The sequence below is a fragment of the Pelophylax lessonae genome (assembly GCF_965119305.1).
Source record: "Pelophylax lessonae genome assembly, chromosome: 2".
NCBI lineage: Eukaryota > Metazoa > Chordata > Amphibia > Anura > Ranidae > Pelophylax > Pelophylax lessonae.
Genome location: NC_138769.1, coordinates 419,884,539 through 419,905,131, shown reverse-complemented (window position 1 = coordinate 419,905,131; position 20,593 = coordinate 419,884,539).

Below are 20,593 nucleotides of genomic sequence, written 5' to 3'. Positions count from 1 at the left end.
CTCCGATGCGGTTCAGGAACAGGAGCCGAGGCCATTTTAATGCTATTTCCAGGCTGTCACATGGTCGTGACTTCCTGTACGAAGATCGTGGAAAGAAGAAGAGACACAGAAAGAAGTACTGTGAGTACTGTGAAGACACTTTCAGTGACTTTTTGCTTTTTGGTGTGCTTTTTAGCACATACAGTACTGTACTGTACTACTGTACTGTACAATACTGTACAGTACTTCTGTACAATACTGTACTTACTGTATTGTACAGTTCACCCGTTTGAGTGCTTACTGTACTGGACTCCCAATATGGCTCCCAAGAAGCATGGTGGAAAGAAGAAAGTGCAAGAGCAATGAAGGTGACAAGAACAGCAATGCAGGTGACAATGTGCAAAGTGGAAATGCAAGTGACAATGTGCCAAGTGGAAATGCAAGTGACAATGTGCCAAGTGGAAATGCAAGTGACAATGTGCCAAGTGGAACATAAGGAGGAGCTGTGACCACAGAAGAACTCCACAGTGAGCAGCAGAAGGCACTTCTTGAGGAGCATTCCACTGAGGAAGAGGAAGAAAGGGAAGAGGTTAGCAGTGACGCCATAAAATCCATTATGCAAAAATGGAATGGGTGCCATGATTTTTTTTAAAAAGCACCACCCCAACATAACTGTCACGAACAGAGTGTTGAATCTCATGAATGATAATGTGGTCTCTCATTTCCGGAGGGTTATGCAGCGCAGGAAGAGACAAGTGACATTGGACATATTTTTCAGCAAAACTGAGCCTGCAGCTAGGAGACAAAGGAGAGAGGAAACCCCTGAAGGAGACCCCCCTGACGTCCTTATGGAGGGGGACTCTCCCTCCAAACAATAACTGCCTCCCCCCCCCCCGCCTCCTACCTGCCTTCCTCCATGCCAGAAGTAATCTCAAGCAAGGTTAGTGTTCTCTCTTTATACATTACTATACTGTACTAATGTGTATTGTAATTTGTTTCATATTTTTGTGCTTTAAAACCAAAAAAAAAGTCAGAATGGATTAACCGGATTTACATTGAACCCTATGGGAAAATGTGCCTCTATTCACGACCAATTCGGTTCGCGACCAGAGTCAGTTCACGAATTAAGTTTGTGAACCGAGGTATCACTGTACAGCCTGAAGTCTGGAACACATAGACATTACCAGACCCTGGGTTTCATCCCTGGTGATGCTCTGCCAGGCCTCTACTGCAACTGTCTTCAGTTCCTGCTTGTTCTTGGGGCATTTTCCCTTCAGTTTTGTCTTCAGTAAGTGAAATGCATGCTCAATCGGATTCAGGTCAGGTGATTGACTTGGCCATTGCATAACATTCCACTTTTTTCCCTTAAAAAACTCTTTGATTGCTTTCGCAGTATGCTAGGGGTCATTGTCCATCTGCACTGTGAAGCGCCGTCTAATGAGTTCTGAAGCATTTTTGCTGAATATTAGCAGATAATATTGCCTGAAACACTTCAGAATTCATCCTGCTGCTTTTGTCAGCAGTCACATCATCAATAAATATGAGAGAACCAGTTCCATTGGCAGCCATACATGCCCACGCCATGACACTACCACCACCATGCTTCACTGATGAGGTGTTATGCTTTGGATCATGAGCAGTTCCATTCATTCTCCATACTCTTCTCTTCCCATCACTCTGGTACAAGTTGATCTTGGTCTCATCTGTCCATAGGATGTTGTTCCAGAACTGTGAAGGCTTTTTTAGATGTTTTTTGGCAAACTCTAATCTGGCCTTCCTGTTTTTGAGGCTCATCAATTGTTTACAACTTGTGGTGAACCCTCTGTATTCACTCTGGTGAAGTCTTCTCTTGATTGTTGACTTTGACACACATACACCTACCTCCTGGAGAGTGTTCTTGATTTGGCCAACTGTTGTGAAGGGTGTTTTCTTCACCAGGGAAAGAATTCTTCGGTCATCCACCACAGTTGTTTTCCGTGGTCTTCCGGGTCTTTTGGTGTTGCTGAGCTCACCGATGCGTTCTTTCTTTTTAAGGATGTTCCAAACTTGATTTGGCCACACCTAATGTTTTTGCTATCTCTCTAATGGATTTGTTTTGTTTTTTTCAGCCTAATGATGGCTTGCTTTACTGTTAGTGACAGTTCTTTGGATTTCATATTGAGAGTTGACAGCAATAGATTCCAAATGCAAATAGCACACTTGAAATTAACTCTGGACCTTTTAACTGCTCCTTGTAAATGGGATAATGAGGGAATAACACACAACTGGCCATGGAACAGCTAAGCAGCCAATAGTCCCATTACTTTTGGTCCCTTAAAAAGTGGGAGGCACATATACAAACTGTTGTAATTCCTACACCTTTCACCTGATTTGGATGTAAATACCCTCAAATTAAAGCTGCAGAAACATCTCAAGGATGATAAGTGGAAACATGATGCACCTGAGCTCAATTTTGAGTGTAATGGCAAAGGCTGTGGAGAGCTATATACAGTATATACATGTGATTTTTTTTATTTTTTTATTTTTAATAAATGTGCAAAGATTTCAAACAAATGTCTTTCATGTTGTCATAATAGGGTACTGTTTGTAGAATTTTGTTAAAAATAATGATTTTAATCAATTTTGGAATAAGGCTGTAATATCTTTCCAGATGCACTGTAGCTCTGTATTACAAGCATTTTCTGATTCACAGAAATCCATAAAAATCCTGATCGGTAAAAGTAAAGTAAATAGAATGCAATTTCTATTTTCTAAATAATAAAATAAAACAAAAAAAAAAAAAACCCAGGCAAAGGCACTAACATGTTAATAGTGCACATAACATGGGCTTTGCAGTGTCATCCTTTTGTTGTATGGTTACCTGCTCTCCTTGTCATTTTCACAATTTCTGCTTAGCACAGACCTGTTTATTTGAGGTTAATGTGATCTCTACAGACACCCTGCTCATAGGGTTCAGTGGACATAAATCGCAGCAGGTGGGTGATGTATTCTGGCTGCACTCATGATAACAGCTAGTCACAGAGGAGACAGAAGTGCTATACGAACACCTGTTTACATTCATGCTGCAGTGAAATCGCCTGTATTTTCTCTTAGTCCTTTTGTTTCTTTTAAGACTAAATTAAAAAGTCTTTGTGTGCATGCCTTTATATTCTGCAGAAGCTGATTTACTAAAGGAGCTGAAAATGGTCGCAAAAAAAAAAAAAAAAACTCCAATCATAGGAAAAGCAAATTCTTGATTATTCATTTTATTTTATCTGCACAATATGGAGTAATTTAAATAAATCTTAATTTTTTTTTGCGTGTGAACTCCTTTAGCGAATGAGCTTCATTTTATTACCCATATGTACTATACCTGTGTATAGGTATCATGGGTTTCAGTAACATTTTGACTGTTGAAGCCAACTTGAAAAATAGATATATTAAAAAGTAGATGTAATTGATATGGTCTAAGATAGGTGGGACTTTCTCCAAAGTTTCATCTGTGTCTCTGATGACTTTCATTGATACCAGAATAGCTGTTCACATAGGCTTGTTACTTCCAGTAGTTGTTTGGCTGAACAGGTCTTCCAAGGCTGAGATAGCAATCTTGCAAATTAACTTACCAGTATATTTACCGTTTTAACTTACAGCCTATCTCTCTCTATATGAAGACTCCCCATGGTAGGTACCACCCTCCAGTAATTATTATACTCTATATGGACATATGTTTCTTCTTCTTTCTTGAATACAGCTCTACTTATACAATACTAAAGAAAAATGTACCCATATAGGCACAATTCGTGTTCTGAACTTTGGTTGATCCCTGAAGAAGGGTATTAACCAGAAACGCGTAGGGTCCTGTCCGGTTCTCTTCACCAGCTGTACCTAGGAGTCTTCTATGTGGAGGATGGTCTGTTTTGGCATGCAATTTTAATCTGTTATGTATACCCAGCTACAAACTGGTTGGAACATGCATTTGTTGTACAATTGTCCTTTTCTTTTTGTATAAATAAAGTTTGATATTTTTTACTCAGCTGTATACTTCTTTCAGTGCTTAGTGGCATTTACAGTCCCAAACAATTGGGGGTACCCTCATTGTCTCTACTTACCGGGAAGATGGCCACTAACACTGGGTACTAGGTGATATGATTTAAAATTCTCTCTTGCAAATGAAAGGGTGGGAAACTGGTGTTCTCATACAGAAAGAGGAAATACAAGACGTTTGACCATCTGCTTCCTTACCAATGCACTTTATATTAAAATATATATTTTATTTATAACTACAATGGCCGTTCCCTCTTCCCCTTCATCTGTAACCAGAATAAAGTAAATACATACTGGGGCTGATTTATTAACCAGTTCTGGACCAGAAGGATTTGCCCCCTTAATGACCAGGCCATTTTTTGCGATTCGGCATTGCATTATTTTAACAGAAAATTGCACGGTCGTGCGACATTGTGCCGCAATAAATTTGATGTCCTTTTTTTACCACAAATAGAGCTTTCTTTTACTGGTATTTGATCACCTGTGCGTTTATTATTTTTTTTTTTTGCGCTATAAACAAAAAAAGAGCAACATATCTGAAAAAAATAAAACAATATTTTTCACATTCTGCTATAAAACATTCCCCAAAAAAAAATATTTAACAATCAAAATTTTTCATCCTTATAGGCCAATTTGTATTCTGCTACATATTTTTGGTTAAAAAAAAAATCGCAATAAGCGAATTTTGACTGGTTTGCGCAAAAGTTGGCGTGTCTACAAATTAAGGGAAAGATTTATTTCATTTTTATTTATTTATTTATTATTTTACTAGTAATGGCGGTGAGATTTGTAGCGGGACTGCGACATTGTGGCGGACAAAGCGAACCCCTAACTGACATTTTTGACACTTTTGGGGGGACCAAAGACATTACTACAGTAATCAGTGCTAAAAATATGCACTGTTTACTATGTTACTGTATTTTACTGTATTAATGACATTGGCAAGAAGGAGGTTATCCTAGGGTTGATCAAAGGGTTAAGTGTGAGCCTAGTGAAGTGTTTACTAACTGTATGGGTGATGGGCTTGTGAAATGACCATAGAGATCTGTGATCCTATATAGAAGGATCACAGGCGCTCTGTGATCATTTCAGAGAGAAGAACGGTCAGCTGTGTTTACAACAGCTGACCGTTCTTCTCTCTCAGTGGGGAGCAATCAGTGGCACTGGTACCGTGCATCAGCATCCCCGCTGCCTAGTGGGGGCGGGAGCGCGCCTCCTAGCACCACATGCGGGACTGACGTAAGGCTATGTCGGTTCGCTCAAGAGAGGCTGCCTGCCGCAGTAAATCTGCGGCAGGCGGTCTTAATGTGGTTAAAGGACTGTTCACTTTGCAAAGCAAATGCTTAGTTTAGCGAGGGTCCTTTCACTAGCTGATCTGTCTGTCATTTTTTATTTTTTTATTATACAGATCAAAAAAGAAAGCAATACATCACTATGGGAGGGCAGATGCATCCTCTCATCTCTGGGTCTGTTCAGGTCTGTCAGACCAAATGGAAAGAACGTGGTGTTTGGGTGCACCTTTACAGAGTGGACTGGAGGTGGTAGAATATAGATCAGTGATGGCAAACCTTGGCACCCCACAATTATCAACATGTGGCATTCGTTTGGTGTCGGAGACCTGAAGACAAGATCCGTAGTGATGAGGAGACCATCCAGCCGTTGTCCAACCAGCCTGGAATGCAATTTTTCATCATCTACCCTGCGCTTAGACCCTAGTAGCATCTAATTTGACATGTAACCGGGCCTCTACATACTAAATAGCAGAAATGGTCATCGGATGCCTATCTTGGCTCTAACCTATGCTGGTAATTGAGTCCTGAGTTGAAACTAGGCCACTTTCTTAGGTACACCTTGCTAGTATCAGGTTGGACCCCCTTTTGCCTTCAGAACTGCCTTAATTCTTCCTGCAATTTATTCAACAAGGTGTTGGAAATATTTCTCAGAGATTTTGATCTATATTGACATAGAAGTCAATGAGGCATGATAGCATCATGCAGTTGCTGCAGATTTGTCAGCTGCACATCCATGATGTGAATCTTCCGTTCAACTACATCCCAAAGGTGCTCTATTGGATTGAGATCTGGTGACTGTGGAGGCCAATGGTACAGTGAACTCATTGTCATGTTCAAGATACCAGTGGTGAGATGATTTGAGCTTTGTGACATGGTCAGAAGATGGGTACACTGTAGTCATAAAGGGATGGAAATATTCAGCAACAATACTCAGGTAGGTTGTGGCGTTTAAAAAATGCACAGTTGGTATTAGGGGGCCAAAAGTGTGCCAAGAAAATATCCCCCACACCATTATACCACCACCACCTGCCTGAACCATTGATACAAGGCAGGATGGATCCATGCTTTCATGTTTTACACCAGATTTTGACCCTACCACATGAATGTCGCAACTGAAAATGAGACTCATCAGACCAGGCAATGTTTTTCCAATCTTTTATTGTCCAATTTTGGTGAGCTTGTTTGAATTGTAGCCTCAATTTCCTGTTCTTAGCTGACAGGAGTGGCACCTGGTGTGGTCTTCTGCTTCTGTAGCCCATCTGCTCCAAGGTTCAATGTGTTGTGCATTCTGAAATGGTATTCTGCATAACTTGGTTGTAACGAGTGGTTATATGAGTTACTGTTGCCTTTCTATCATCTTGAATCAATCTGCCCATTCTCCTCTGACATTAACAAGGCATTTTCCTCCACACAACTGCAGCTCACTGGATATCTTTTTCAGGCCATTCTCTGTAAACTCTAGAGATGGTGTGCGTGAAAACCCCAGTAGATCAGCAGTTTTTGAAATACTCAGACAAGCCCGTCTGGCACCAACAACCATGCCACTTTCAAAGTCACTTAAATCTCCTTTCTTCCCCACTCTGATGCTTAATTTGAACTTCAGCAAGTCGCCTTATCATGTCTGAATGCATTGAGTTGCTGTCATGTGATTGGCTGATTATCAATTTGTGCTACCAAGCAATTGAACAGGTGTACCTAATAAAGTGGCCGGTGAGTGTATCTCTACAAAATACTGATCTTGATATAGTCGTTGCCTAAGGCCCCTTTCACACAGGCGGACCGTTCAGATCCGCCTGTCAGTTTTTTTGGCGGATCTGAACGGTCCCCCCATGCATCCCTATGGGGCATCGGATGTCAGCGGAGACATGTCCGCTGACATCCGATCCGATCCGTCAAATCTGGACGGATGGAAACCCTATTTTCCATCCGTCCAGCGGATCGGATGGGATCGGATGAGAACGGACCGACGGTCTGTTCCCATCCAATTCCCCCATAGAGATGTATAGGGAACTGACAGCTGCGTCTCCGCACACGGCACGGAGTCCGTCCGCTGAGATAAACTTAGTCCGTCCGACGGACTCCAAGTGTGAAAGAGCCCTTAAACACAAATGAACATTGTATTCCAACAGTTACAGACCAAACTATCTGGTATAGTGCATATGGGATAACAACCAGGTAACAGATATACTTTTGTCCCCAGTCTTTAAATATATACATATATACACCCAGAAGCTATGGGCAACAATAGCAGGCTATTAACCACTTGCCGACTGGGCCAGAGCCAATTGACGGCTACAGCACGGTCAGCTTATTCTGGGTGGGCGTACAAGGCTGTCCTCCCGCCTGCCCCCCCCCCCCCCCCCGGGCACACATGGAAGAGTTTGTGCTCCCCGGGTCCATGGGACCTAGCGCATCACAGATTGTGGTAAAGGACCAATGACAGCGGCCCTTTACCACGTGATCGCCCTGTCCAATGACGGAGCAGTCAGTTGTCAACAAACTGACGCATGTCCGGTTCAGTTCTCTCCTCGCACGCTGTACATAGCGATCAGTACAGCATTCGAGGAGTAAAGAGAGACTGCAGCACCGCTCACACCTGCCTCCTCCATGCCTCATTCATGCCTCAATCGTGCCTCAGGCATGCCTCGATCATACTTCAGTCATACCTCAATAATACCTCAGTCATGCCCATCCATGCCTCAGTCATGCCCATCCGTGCCTCAATCACGCCCATCCATGCCCTAATGATGCCAATCTGTGAGTCATCTGTGCCTCAATCGTGCCCATCTGTGCCTGAGCCATGCCCATCCATGCCTCAAGCATGCCCATCCATGCCTCAATAATGCCAATCTGTGCCTCAATCATGCCCATCCATGCCTCAATCATGCCTCATTTATGCCTATTTGTGCCACATCCATGCCTCATCTGTGCCCACCCATGCCACCTCAGTGCTCATCCGTGGCTCATCTGTGCTCATCCATGCAACATCCACATCAGTACTCATCCATGCCACATCAGTGCTCATCCGTGCCACATCCATGCCACCTCAGTGCTAATCCATGCCACATCAGTGCTCATCCGCGCCGCATCCATGCCACGTCAGTTCTAATTCCATGCCCCATCCATGCCACGTCATTGTTCATCATTGCCACATCCCTGTCACATCCATTCCTTGTCAGTGCTCATCCATGCCACATCAGTGCTCATCCGTGCCACATCCATGCCATGTCAGTTCTCATCCGTGCCACATCTATGCCATGTCAGTGCTCATCTGTGCCACATCCATGCCACATCAGTGCTCATCTGTGCCACATCAGTGCCACTACAGTGCTTATCAGTGCCTCACAAAAGTGTAATGGGTAGTCAGGAAATGACGGTGCTCCCTGAATGTTGGGCCTCAGTATGTAGCCAGGCTGTGTAAAAGTCTCACACATGTGGTATTGCCATACTCAGGAGGAGGAGCAGAATCTATTTAAGGGTGTCTATGTACATGCTATGTGTTTGAAATATCTTATAAGTGGACACATTTTTGTAAAAAAAAAAAAAAAAATGCGCTTTTATTTTCTTTCCATATTTTCCAAAAACTTGTGGAAAAAAAGGACATGTTCAAAAGACTCATTATGCCTCCTAGATTATGTGTTGGGGTGTTTGCTTTCCAAAATGGGGTAATTTCGTGAGCGTTTCCATTGTCCTGGTGCTCCAGAGACTTCAAAATTGTGATAGGTTGTCAGGACATTATATGTGTATTTATGCTCCTAGAACGCCTAAAACTTTGTGCATGCAGCTTCCCCCCCAGCCCTCCCTTTTACTTACTTGAGCCCGATCTCGATCCAGCGATGTTCACTAGAGCCAAGGCTCTCTCCACTCTCTTCCTCCTCATTGGCTCAGATACAGCAGTGGGAACCATTGGCTCCTTCTGTTGTCAATCACAGCCAGCGGGAAGCGAGTGGGAGCGGAGCCGAGTCCCACTTTGTGCATCTTTTGGGCACAAGGAGAGGGGCTTGGGAGCACTTGGCAGTGGGAGGAGTCAGAAGTTCCGGCAGGGGACCTGAGAAAAGGAGGATCAGGGCTGCTCAATGCAAAACCAACTGCACAGAAGAGGTAAAGATAACATTTTAAATATGTTTTTTTTTTTTGTTAAATAATTGTTTTTTGAGCTGAATAGAAATGTGAGGCATAACAAAGACATTCAAAATGTCAAGACGTTAGGGGTTATCAATAGCAAATATAAAGTAAATATGCTGTTTGTTATTTTACCAAAAAGAAAAAAAAACTTTTTAATACAACTTCGGAAAATGGCATTTGAGGAAATCACCTCACAGAAAAATTTGTAGATTTATCCAGTCTGACTGTGATCAGAATACATTTACAGCCTAAAATGTGAATAGATGCTAGGTTCAGACTTAAAATGGCATTGGGAAACATTAAAGAAGACGGAGCTCACTTTATCTTTGCATGCTTTTACATTGATATAGTATATCAGAGCTATCCCCTGAGGACTCTTTGCCCCCCCTGAATCTGCTGAGGGAAAATAAAAAGCTGCTGTGAAATATGCAATCTGTTTTTCATTGATTTGATGGTCCTGATAGTCCAAACATTTGCATCTTGCAGTAGCTAATACTCAGTCAGGGGGTTGCACAGACAGAAGATTATGTTAAGAAACTCCGAACTCCAGAACAGACAGCTATATTTTTTTGAAGAAGAACAGCCTGTGCAAAAATTATAGGAGACTATCGGTCGGACAAAAAAAAAAAAAAAAAATGATAGTAACCATTAAATTACATTACTAATAGCTTTTCTATCTGATTACATTAGACACGAATCCTTAACAAAAGCTTGTGTTTTATACCCTGCAATAACCTTTTAAAATTCCACTTCAAGTCTCATTTCTGTACTGTGCAAAATGATGCAATTAAAGCCCAACTGAAGTTTTAGGGGAATTGCTTTATATAAATTGGCGGTGTAGGGAAACAGTAAGTTCTCTTTCTGTGTCTTTCTGTGAACTTTATTTTAAGGCTACATTCACACCTGAGCGTAGCGTTTCCGCACGTTTTTTACCGCGATTTACAGGCGTTTTTACAGGCGTTTTTTGTGCAGGCGTTTTTAGATTGAATAGAGACCAATGGAAAACGCCTGTAATCTGCCCAAAAAGAAGCTCATGTACTTTTTTGAGCGTTAGGCGTTTTGCTCACAGCATCAAAATGCTCAGATGTGAACAGGGGCCATTGAAATGAATAGGATTTGTCTTGTTGGGCGTTTTGAGAGCTGATCCTAGAGCAGAAAAACTCCCTAAAAACGCCCCAAAACGCCTACATGTGAACGGAGCCTAAAGCAGCCCAGTGTAAGTTGGAATTTCTTTGTTCTACAGTAAGCTGAGGACAGCTAGCTTCTGTGTGGATACACTTCCTTCTACAGAGGGAAGGCAGCAGGGTTGCAGGGGGGACAAGGCGGAACCTGGGCACACAGATGGTGGGCATCAGATGTGGCAGCACAGGAAGGGGGTTTGGTGCAGCAGGGCGGGGGAACAATTACAAAACAATGTCCTGTGTCTGTGTCTCTCCTTCCAGCAGCGGAAAGTCCATGGGGGGGACTGACTTTCAGCCGCTGCAGGGAGCACCACAGGACATAGTTCTGCAATTGTTGCTCCGCAGTACCAATCCTCCGGCAGTCCGAGCCCCCCTGTGTGCCTGGGCCCCCTACAGGAGAACCGGTGGTACCCCCTGTCACCAGCCCTGATTCACCAGAACCACCCGTGCGCGTGAAGCGTAAAAAACTTCTGTGTGTCAGATGACTAGTTTGTGTTCTGTGGATTCATGTGATAGCCCATATGTTGCTATAGTGTCCTGTAGTGACTTAAAGTGATTGTAAAGTCTCCATCTTTTTTTTTTTTTAAATAACAAACATGTTATACTTACCTCCCCTGTACAGTTGGTTTTGCACAGAGCAGCCCAGATCCTCCTTTTCTCTGGTCCTTCTTCTGTTCTCCTGGCCCCTCCCTCCTGTTGAGTGTCCGCACAGCAAGCAGCTTGCTATGGGGGCACCCGAGCTGAGCCACAGCTCCATTTATCCATTCAGAAATGGAGCTGCCATTCGAGCCCACCCCCTCTTTCCTGATTGTCTAACTGACTTTGATTGACAGCAGCAGGAGTAAATGACGCCGCTGCTGTGTCTCAGCTGATAAGGAGGGAGAGTTCCGGGCTGCCGAGGGACTCCTGGACATCCCTAGACAGAGATGGGGCTTGGGTAAGTATTAGGAGGGCTGGGGCTGCTACACACAGAAGGCTTTTTATCTTAATGCATATGTAGCACCCTCCTAGGTAGGTGCTAGAGAGAAAGTATAGTTGTGGGTCCTGTCTGCTTACCAGAAGGACTGCAGGTAAATCTATATTGTTCTCTGCTTACCAGAGAGCAGGATCTGTTAGTGAGGTCTGCTTATTGTGCTTGGGTGCAACTTGTTCTGTTTCACACTGGTCCAATGGGGAGGCATATTGGACAGTGGGAGGAAACCTGACAAATGAGTGCACAGGCTTTTGATACAGCCCTAGTTATTTGACAGAGGAAAAGTGCATCTGTGCATGCTGGGATACTGTATAAAAGCCAGGAGCACATGTGCTTGGGGTCTTTAGGCTGGATAGCAGAGTCCCAGAGGGAGGGGGCTGCTGCCTCCTCCTCTGTAGAGGGGTTTTGAGGCTTCAGGTGGTCGACCTAAGGGCCTAGAGTGTGCCAGTGAAGAGCTGAACCCAGAGGTCCAGGGAAGCTGACTGAAAGGGGAGACACTGGAGAATCAGATTCTGCAGTACAGCGAGTACAGATCTGTGTCAAGGGGCCTGACCTGAGGGGGGCCACCCCTGCAGTTAGAAGAGTCAGTGGACGGGTGTCAGTAAAGGGGATGCTAATGAGTGTCCCAAAGATAATGTAGGATCACCAAGTCTATTGCTGGAGAGAAAAGAGCAAAGAGACTTAATCCTTTCCATACAAGTGGCAGTATGGATTAAACAGCGCTGCCATTTCCACAAGCAACCCATTGAGGCAAGTAAAAGTTGTTCTTACCCATTGTGAATTGTTACAGTTGGAGTATCCCACTATTTCCTTCTCCCATCCAAGTTCTAAAATAAATACTAAAAAAACAATACCCCTGGACTGTTTACTGTGTGATAAAGCCATTGGGAAATGCTGGTAATCAGAGGAGGCCCGAGAAGTCATCTTACAGTAGGCCCTACGGGGACAGTGCTACACGTAGAATGCATTAAGATAAAAAACCTTCTGCCTTTACAACTCCTTTAAGCTGGCCATAAAATGGATGTGAATGCAGATGGAGGAATCTGTTAGTTTCTCTTTTATTCAGTCTGCTCTCTAAACAAAAAAACATGAACAGTGTATATAGCCTGCTTCAGGGGCTGTAAATGATACCAAAAAATGCACTGGGAACCAGGCATCTAACACACCTGAAAGTAGGTCAGAAACAGATGACACTTCAGTCATCTGAGCTCCTGAAGCCAGAGGAGTTCTGACATACCTCCCATCTTTCTGAGGTGGGAATGAGGGACACCTATTTGCAAAAGTATGTATAGGACACACACCCTACCACGCCCCCTTAAAGATGAATTGTACAATAAAAATTATTAGTTAAACCCACAAGTGCAATTTTACCACTATTATTCCTTAAGGCCCCTTTCACACGGTCCACATTCCGTTGCGGACCGTGCTCTGCTAATCGGGGATCGATCCGCCGATCCCCGCTGAGCCGGTGGATGACAGCTCCCTCTCCGCACTGTGTGCAGAGAGGGAGGTGTCACAGCCCCGCTGCTCTCTATGGGGAATCGGATGAGAGCGGACCGCCTGTCCGCTCTCATCCGATCCCATCCCATCCGATCCCCAGGACGGAAGGAAAATAGGGTTTCCATCCGTCCGCATTTCACGGACAGGATCGGATGCGGATGGCAGCGGGTGTCAGCGGACATGTCACCGCTGACATCCGCTGCTCCATAGGGCTGAATGGGGCATCCGATCAGATCCGCCTAAAAAACTGACAGGCGGATCTGATCGGAACGCCCGTGTAAAAGAGCCCTCATACTGGCTTTTGAAATTTAGAAATGGGATGAAAAGTTTATCACTGTGAAACACTTTTGGATAGCTAAGTAGTGCATTTTATATAGAACTTTATAGATCAGACCAAAATGAAGGCTAAATGAGGAAGAAAGAGGGACAGAGGGACATTGTCCTGAATGAGGGACATTGTCCTGAATGAGGGACAGTCCCTTGAAATCAGGGACAGTTGTGAGCTATGGTTCTGACACACTGCTCTCCAGAGGGGTATTATACCTCTTTTGCTGCAATCAACTTTTTGTTGGTAGAAACAGTGTTGCTTTAAATTGTTTATTGCCACAACGTACTACAGCGGGGCAGTAAACAAGCTTATGGTTCTGACAGCAGCCATGATCTTGTGTTTACTTTGTTCAGCAGGCTTTCTCCTCGAGGACATTTACTCTCTCTTTTTGTCCTGCTGGCCAGTGCTGCCAGGACTAAAAGTGATGGAAAATCCAACATTTTAGAGTTGTCAAAGGAACAGGACAGGAGGTCAAAAAGATATCCATCAATGAGCAAACTTTACAACTGCCGATAAAGAGATGTCGCTTTATTTCCTGTTGGGATATACACTATATTACCAAAAGTATTATGACACCTGCCTTTACATGCACATGAACTTTAATGGCATCCCAGTCTTAGTCTGTAGGGCTCAATATTGAGTTGGCCCACCCTTTGCAGCTTTAACAGGTTCAACTCTTCTGGGAAGGCTGTCCACAAGGTTTAGGAGTGTGTCTATGGGAATGTTTGACCATTCTTCCAGAAGTGCATTTGTGAGGTCAGGCACTGATTTTGGATGAGAAGGCCTGGCTCGTAGTCTCAGCTCTAATTCATCCCAAAGGTGTTCTATTGAGTTGAGGTCAGGACTCTGTGCAGGCCAGTCAAGTTACATAGTTACGTAGTAGTTGAGGTTGAATAAAGGACAATAGTCCATCCAGTTCAACCTGTGTAGGTGTGTGTGGACGTAATCATTTCACATACCCCTGAATGTTTTGATCCTTGAGATGTACGTCCAAGAGTCTTTTAAAAGTAGCAATACTCCCTGCAGTTACTACCATTTGTGGTAGAGAGTTACACAATCTTGTAGCCCTTACTGTAACAAAAAACCCCTGTGTAGCCTGAGGTTAAATTGCTTCTCCTCTAATCGCAATGTATGGCCTCGTGTCCTCGTGCAATCCCTTCGACTGAACAGATTTTTTTCTATGCTGAGATCACCATTGAGGTATTTGTAAATCGCTATCATGTCCCCTCTCAGGTGTCTCCTTTCCAGGGAGAATAAATCAAGTGCTTATAAGCGCTCTTCATAATTAAGGTCCTCCAATCCCCTAATTAGTTTAGTTGCCCTTCTCTGGACTCTCTCCAGCTCCAACACATTCCTTCTAAGGACTGGTGACCAGAACTGGACAGAATACTCCAGATGTGGTCGGACCAGAGTTTTATAAAGTGGTAGGATTATAGTTTTATCTCTGGAATACATCCCTTTCTTTATGCATGCTAATATTATGTCGGCTTTGGCAGCTGTAGCTTGACATTGTATGTTATTGCTAAGTCTATCTTCTACTAAGACTCCCGATCTTTCTCCATTTTTGATTCCCCCAGAGCCTACCCCCCCCCCCCCCAAAGTGTATTGTGCGTTTATGTTTTTATTCCCCAAGTGCAATACCTTACACTTCTCCACATTAAACCTCATTTGCCATGTAGTGGCCCACTCTGTTATTTTGTTTAGGTCATTCTGTAGGATTTCTGCCTCATGCTGTGCAGTTATTGCCCTGCTTAATTTTGTGTCATCTGCAAAAACTGCGATTTGAGCTAATGATCCTGTCCTCAATGCTATTTATGAATAAATTGAACAAAATTTAATTGGGGGGACCCCACTTATCACCCCAGACCAGTCTGAGTATGCGTTATTTATTACCACCCTTTGGAAATGCCCCTTTAACCAGTTTCGTATCCAAGAGCAAACCTTGTGGTCGATGCCTGCAGACCATATTTTATAAATTAAGCATTTGTGGGGAAATGTATCAAACGCCTTAGCAAAATCCAGGTACACCACATCCTCAGGTCTCCCCCTATCTAGTTCACAGCTCACCTCCTCGTAGAATGTTAACAGATTGGTTTGACAAGAACGCCCTTTTGTAAACCTGTGCTGATTACTGCTGATGATGTTGTTCTTGTTAGCAAATTCTGGGATATAGTCCCTTATCATCCCTTCCAGAAGTTTACATACTATTGACGTCAGGCTGAACGGCCTATAATTTTCCGGGATATGCCTCTGCCCTTTTTTGAATATTGGTATCACGTTAGCTTTCCTCCAGTCACCTGGTACAGTTCCTGTCAAAATACTTTCTGCAAAGATCAGGAACAGTGGTCTAGATATAACCTTACTGAGTTCTTTGAGCACTCTCGGATATACGCCATCCGGGCCTGGTGATTTACTTGTGTTCATTTTATCCATCCTTTCCCTGATTTCACCCTCTGTTAGCCATGGCGGTAAGTCCAGTGAAGTACTTCTAACCATACAGTCATGGTCAGTGTACCCCTCCTTTTCCTGTGTAAAGACTGAGGAGAAGAAAGCATTAAGCACGGTTGACTTCTCTGCGTCCTCTGTAACCTTCCTCCCATCATCGTTAATTATGTGTGCAACATGCTCTGACCTCGTTTTTTTGCTGTTGATATATTTAAAGAATTTCTTAGGGTTCTTTTTACTATCCTCTGCTATTTGTCTCTCGAAATTGATTTTAGCCATCTTGACTTCATATTTACATTTCTTATTTGATTCCTTGTATTGCTTTATATTTCTTGAAGGCCATTTTTTTCCCTAATTAGTTTTGTTACATTACGGTTTAGCCAGCCAGGTTTGACTTTGGATCTTCTAAATTTATTTCCCATAGGAATGCACGGTGAGATGCTTTTGTTTAATATGTTCCTAAAGCATTCCCATTTTTCCTCTGTATTCAGTGTTCCTAGGGTTTGGTCCAAGTTTATTTTCTCTATCATTGAGCACAGTTTTGGAAAGTTTGCCCTTCTGAAGTTAAGGGTTCTTATGTTCCCCTCTTGCCTTTCTATATTGTGATTTACGCTAAATGTGATCATCCTGTGATCGCTAGGGATATTGGCCAGGAGGGCCAGGAGGGCCCTGGAGGGCGCTGACGGAGCCACCAATGAAGCAAATTTGCATATTAAATGGCCAGCCTAACTCTTCCTAATAGCAAAAATGTTGATTTTGTCATCATGTTCTCATTGCTTTATCATGGAATGAAAGTATTCCTCCAGATCAGTGGTTCTTAACCTGGGTTCGATCGAACCCCAGGGGTTCGGTGACTCAGTCTCCGGGGTTCAGCGGGGGGGACAAAGGGGCAATTGCTCCCCCCGAGAAAATATTACTGATTGTGAGGCCGATCGCACCCCGGGAAATCAGAGCTGCAGTCGGGACAACTCACAGCCATTACACAGACACTTGACACTCCGCCCCCTGTACCTCCCCCAGCAGGTTTCCAGCCTATCTCCTGCAGGCTGCTTGCTGCGTGAGTGGGCGGGATGGGGATGTACCTGACCACGGAGATCGCGCCCGCCTGGAAAAGGGAAGTGTGAGCAGCTGAGCAGAGGGAGCCGAGTGAATGTTCCTGGAGGTAGGCTCAGCTAGCTGTACATGGTGGATTCGTTTACAAGGACCTCTATGCTACGTCTGCTGAGTTACTGCAGCTTAGCATAGAGGTGCTGTTAGCTGACAGATGGAAATGCATGTCCTTTTCATTTAGCTCAATAAAGCATTGTGAATACCCCCTGGTGTGTGCCCTCCTGATACCCCATGGAATGCTCTCCCAACACCTCCCCCCAATGTGTGCCCTCCTAACACCCCATGGTATGCCCTCCAAACACCTCTCCAAAGTGTGTTCCCTCTTGACACCCCATGCTATGTCCTCCCAACCCCCCCAGTGTGTGCCCTCCTGATACCCCATGGTATGCCCTCCCACCAAACCCCCCCCAGTGTATGTCCTCCTGATACCCCATGGAATGCCCTCCCAACACCTCCCCCCAGTGTGTTCCCTCCTGACACCCCATGGTATGTCTTCCCAGCCCCCCCAGTGTGTGCCCTCCTGATACCCCATAGTATGCCCTCCCAACACCTCCCCCCCAGTGTGTGCCCTCCTGACACCCCATGTTTTAATGGTTTTGTTCTTTGTTCTTAATGGTTTTGTTTTTTGAGATACAGTCGCCAACACTTGCAGGGAGGCCCCAGCAAGATTTGAACTCGCGACCCCTGGTTTACAAGACCAGTGCTCTAACTCCTGAGCTATGGAGCCTCTTTTTTTTTTTTTTTTTTTATGGTTTTGTTCATTTTGTGCACCTATGTATAAATACATACCTAAATATATACCTATGTTTTGAATTTGAAAAAATCATATTTTATTTTTTCAATTAAGAAGGGTTCGGTGAATGCGCATATGAAACTGGTGGGGTCCAGTACCTCCAACAAGGTTAAGAACCACTGCTCCAGATACTAATGTGAATGAGGATCACAGTTCTTAGCAGAGACATTTTTCCTAATGAGAACTGCTGTACCAAGTATGAATACAGTTACCATCTAATCATCATAATAGATTATATCATTAGCGTTACAAATGTGGCACCTTCACAGGTAATGAGCAGCATGTGTAAGGCACATATTAATGAATAGCCATATATTTTGTGTTATAGATCTGAACTTCCACACTTTTGGGAGGTGTAATAGAAAACAAAGAATTAATTATCAAATAATATGCATCAAATGGGTGGGAAAAATGAACCCTAAGTGTTGATTTATAAATTAAATATGTGAATATCAAGCTAGTGCGATTTGCCTTTTAGTTATTTTACACAGTAAGGCCTGGTTCACACCTATACAGGTTGCAGTTTGCATATTTCAGGTGCATTTTGCGTTTTTCAATACACATTTTTGACCCATTGAAGTCTATGAAATAAAAAAATAAAAAAACAGAAAAAGTCCCTGGCCTTTTCCATAAAATGCACAGATGTGAACGTGAACCACGGGAAACCATGTTAAATGGACTGTAGTGTGTTTTTGCAAAACTGAAAACGCACTAAAAAAATGCAACCAGGCCTAAAAAGCCACTTGGTTATTTCAGGTATATCTAAACAGGACTGTAAAAAAAAGTAATTGGATGATTTCACTAATAACACCAGCATGTAAGTGGAATTTTTTATAGGCCACATAGGCTTCAGCTCAGGGCATCATGTCCATCTAGGGCCTAGGCCAATTTAACATCTGCTTGCCCACTGTTATTGATAGGTTTTCCCACTGGAACTTGTACTTTGATATAAACATTATTACCAGAGCACCACCTCTAATATAATTGCACTACTTTTTATACCTGCAGCTGAGGCTATCCTGACGTTTACTGTTCACATCTGCCCTACCCTCTGCAGGCAATAACACACCGCCATTAGAGACTGGGGCATGGCCTGCTTTCTGGGCAACCGCAGTTTGTGTGTGTGACAATGAGCTGGCTGCCAGCAAAGCTGCATATTTGGATGTCTTAAATCAAACTCTAAGGTAATTTATAAAGCACTTTAGGCACAGATATCCTTTAAAACGTGTTTGAGTGTATTATGTTCCCTGCCTTTTTCATATTTCGTATACAGGACCAATAACACTCTATATTCATTGAATATACTGAGGAAACATAGGGACTGCCAGATTTTGGTAATATTTCCAGTTTTTCCTGTGTATTACAAAAAGAAGTATTAAAGTAATACTAAACACACACTGTTTAATTTACATTATCCCTTCTCTTTCTATATATGGATAATGGCAATTATAAATTATTATTTATTTTAATTAAAAAAAAAATATCAGTACTTATTTTCCAACCTGATATACAGCTGTCACATGGCCCAGATCTTTCCCAGCCTGGCTGCAGAGAAACAGTAGCAGGAGGAGCTTCCAGTCCTCTGCTACTGATCATGTGTTAAAAAAAAAACAGCCTGTGGAATACAGAGTAAAAATAAATAATATCAATAAACTGTTTTAAATTGCCATACAAATACATATTTGAAATCAAATCTTTATTATGGTGTGGGTGGATTTCTGCCAATCACAAGATGTGTCACACACCTCCAGCCTGTGCTTATTGTGTGCATGTGCTTAGAATAGGAGAGAGGTGAAGCCTCCATCAATCAATATTTAAATTCTTGGCCCCATTGTGTTTTTTTTAAATCATGTCATTTTTATTGAACATTTTTTAAATTTATACAAAGAGCACATTTAATTTTAAACAACAACACACCAACATATTCTCATGTACATAATAATGAGGTTAACCCCCCCCCATACCCAAATAATATTTAAGAAAAAAAAAACCCTCTCTGTCCCCACCCTCCCCCTCCTCAGTTCATAGAGATATCCAATTTATCCAATTATTTCTTTCATATTTTAACAAACTTCTCTCTACAGCCTTTATGCAGAAAAGTACATTTTTCTTTAAGCATATTCTTCCTAATTTGTTTTATCCATCCCTCAACTGTTGTAGGGATGATCGAATGGTTCGGGTCAACCATCAGTTCGACCCGAACATTGGGTGTTCGAAATTCGGCCGAATTTCGAACTTTTTGCGGTAAAAGTTCGGAATTCGGGTCACTCGAACCGCCCAAAATGCAATGGGACAGGAAGTGGGCTTTAAAAGCCAGGGATTGGCCCAGAAACGTCAGTAAAACCAATGAGGGGGCAGGAGTCTGCTAGGAACGTGATTGGAGTGACCACGGGGACCAGAGGCCAATCAGGAGTGAATACGCCCCCCAGTATATAACATAGCCCCGCCTAACCTCTAGCACTGTAATACAGAGGCTTTGGAAGAGACTGGAAGCATTTGTGTTTCTCCTGCTGTGTTAAACGTTTGCTGCATAGCTGATTGCTTGTAAAGCTCCATATCAGCAGAAGAGCAGTCAGCTTACAGAAAGATTGTCAGTGTAGTTAGAAATACAGCGATTGTGCTGTTTGAGTTAGAAAAAAAATAAAAAATTTAAAGGGACAGTGTCAGTTAGAAATTATCTTCTGCTGTATGGAGCTGTTCTTTTAGTGTGTGGAAAGTAATATGCAGTGTATTTAGGGTACTATATACCACTATAGTTAGATTCAATAATCTAGTTTTTGTAGGGATAGTTTTAAGTGTCAGGGTTTCGTCTAGTGAGCACGTTGCACTGGTGATATATCTACA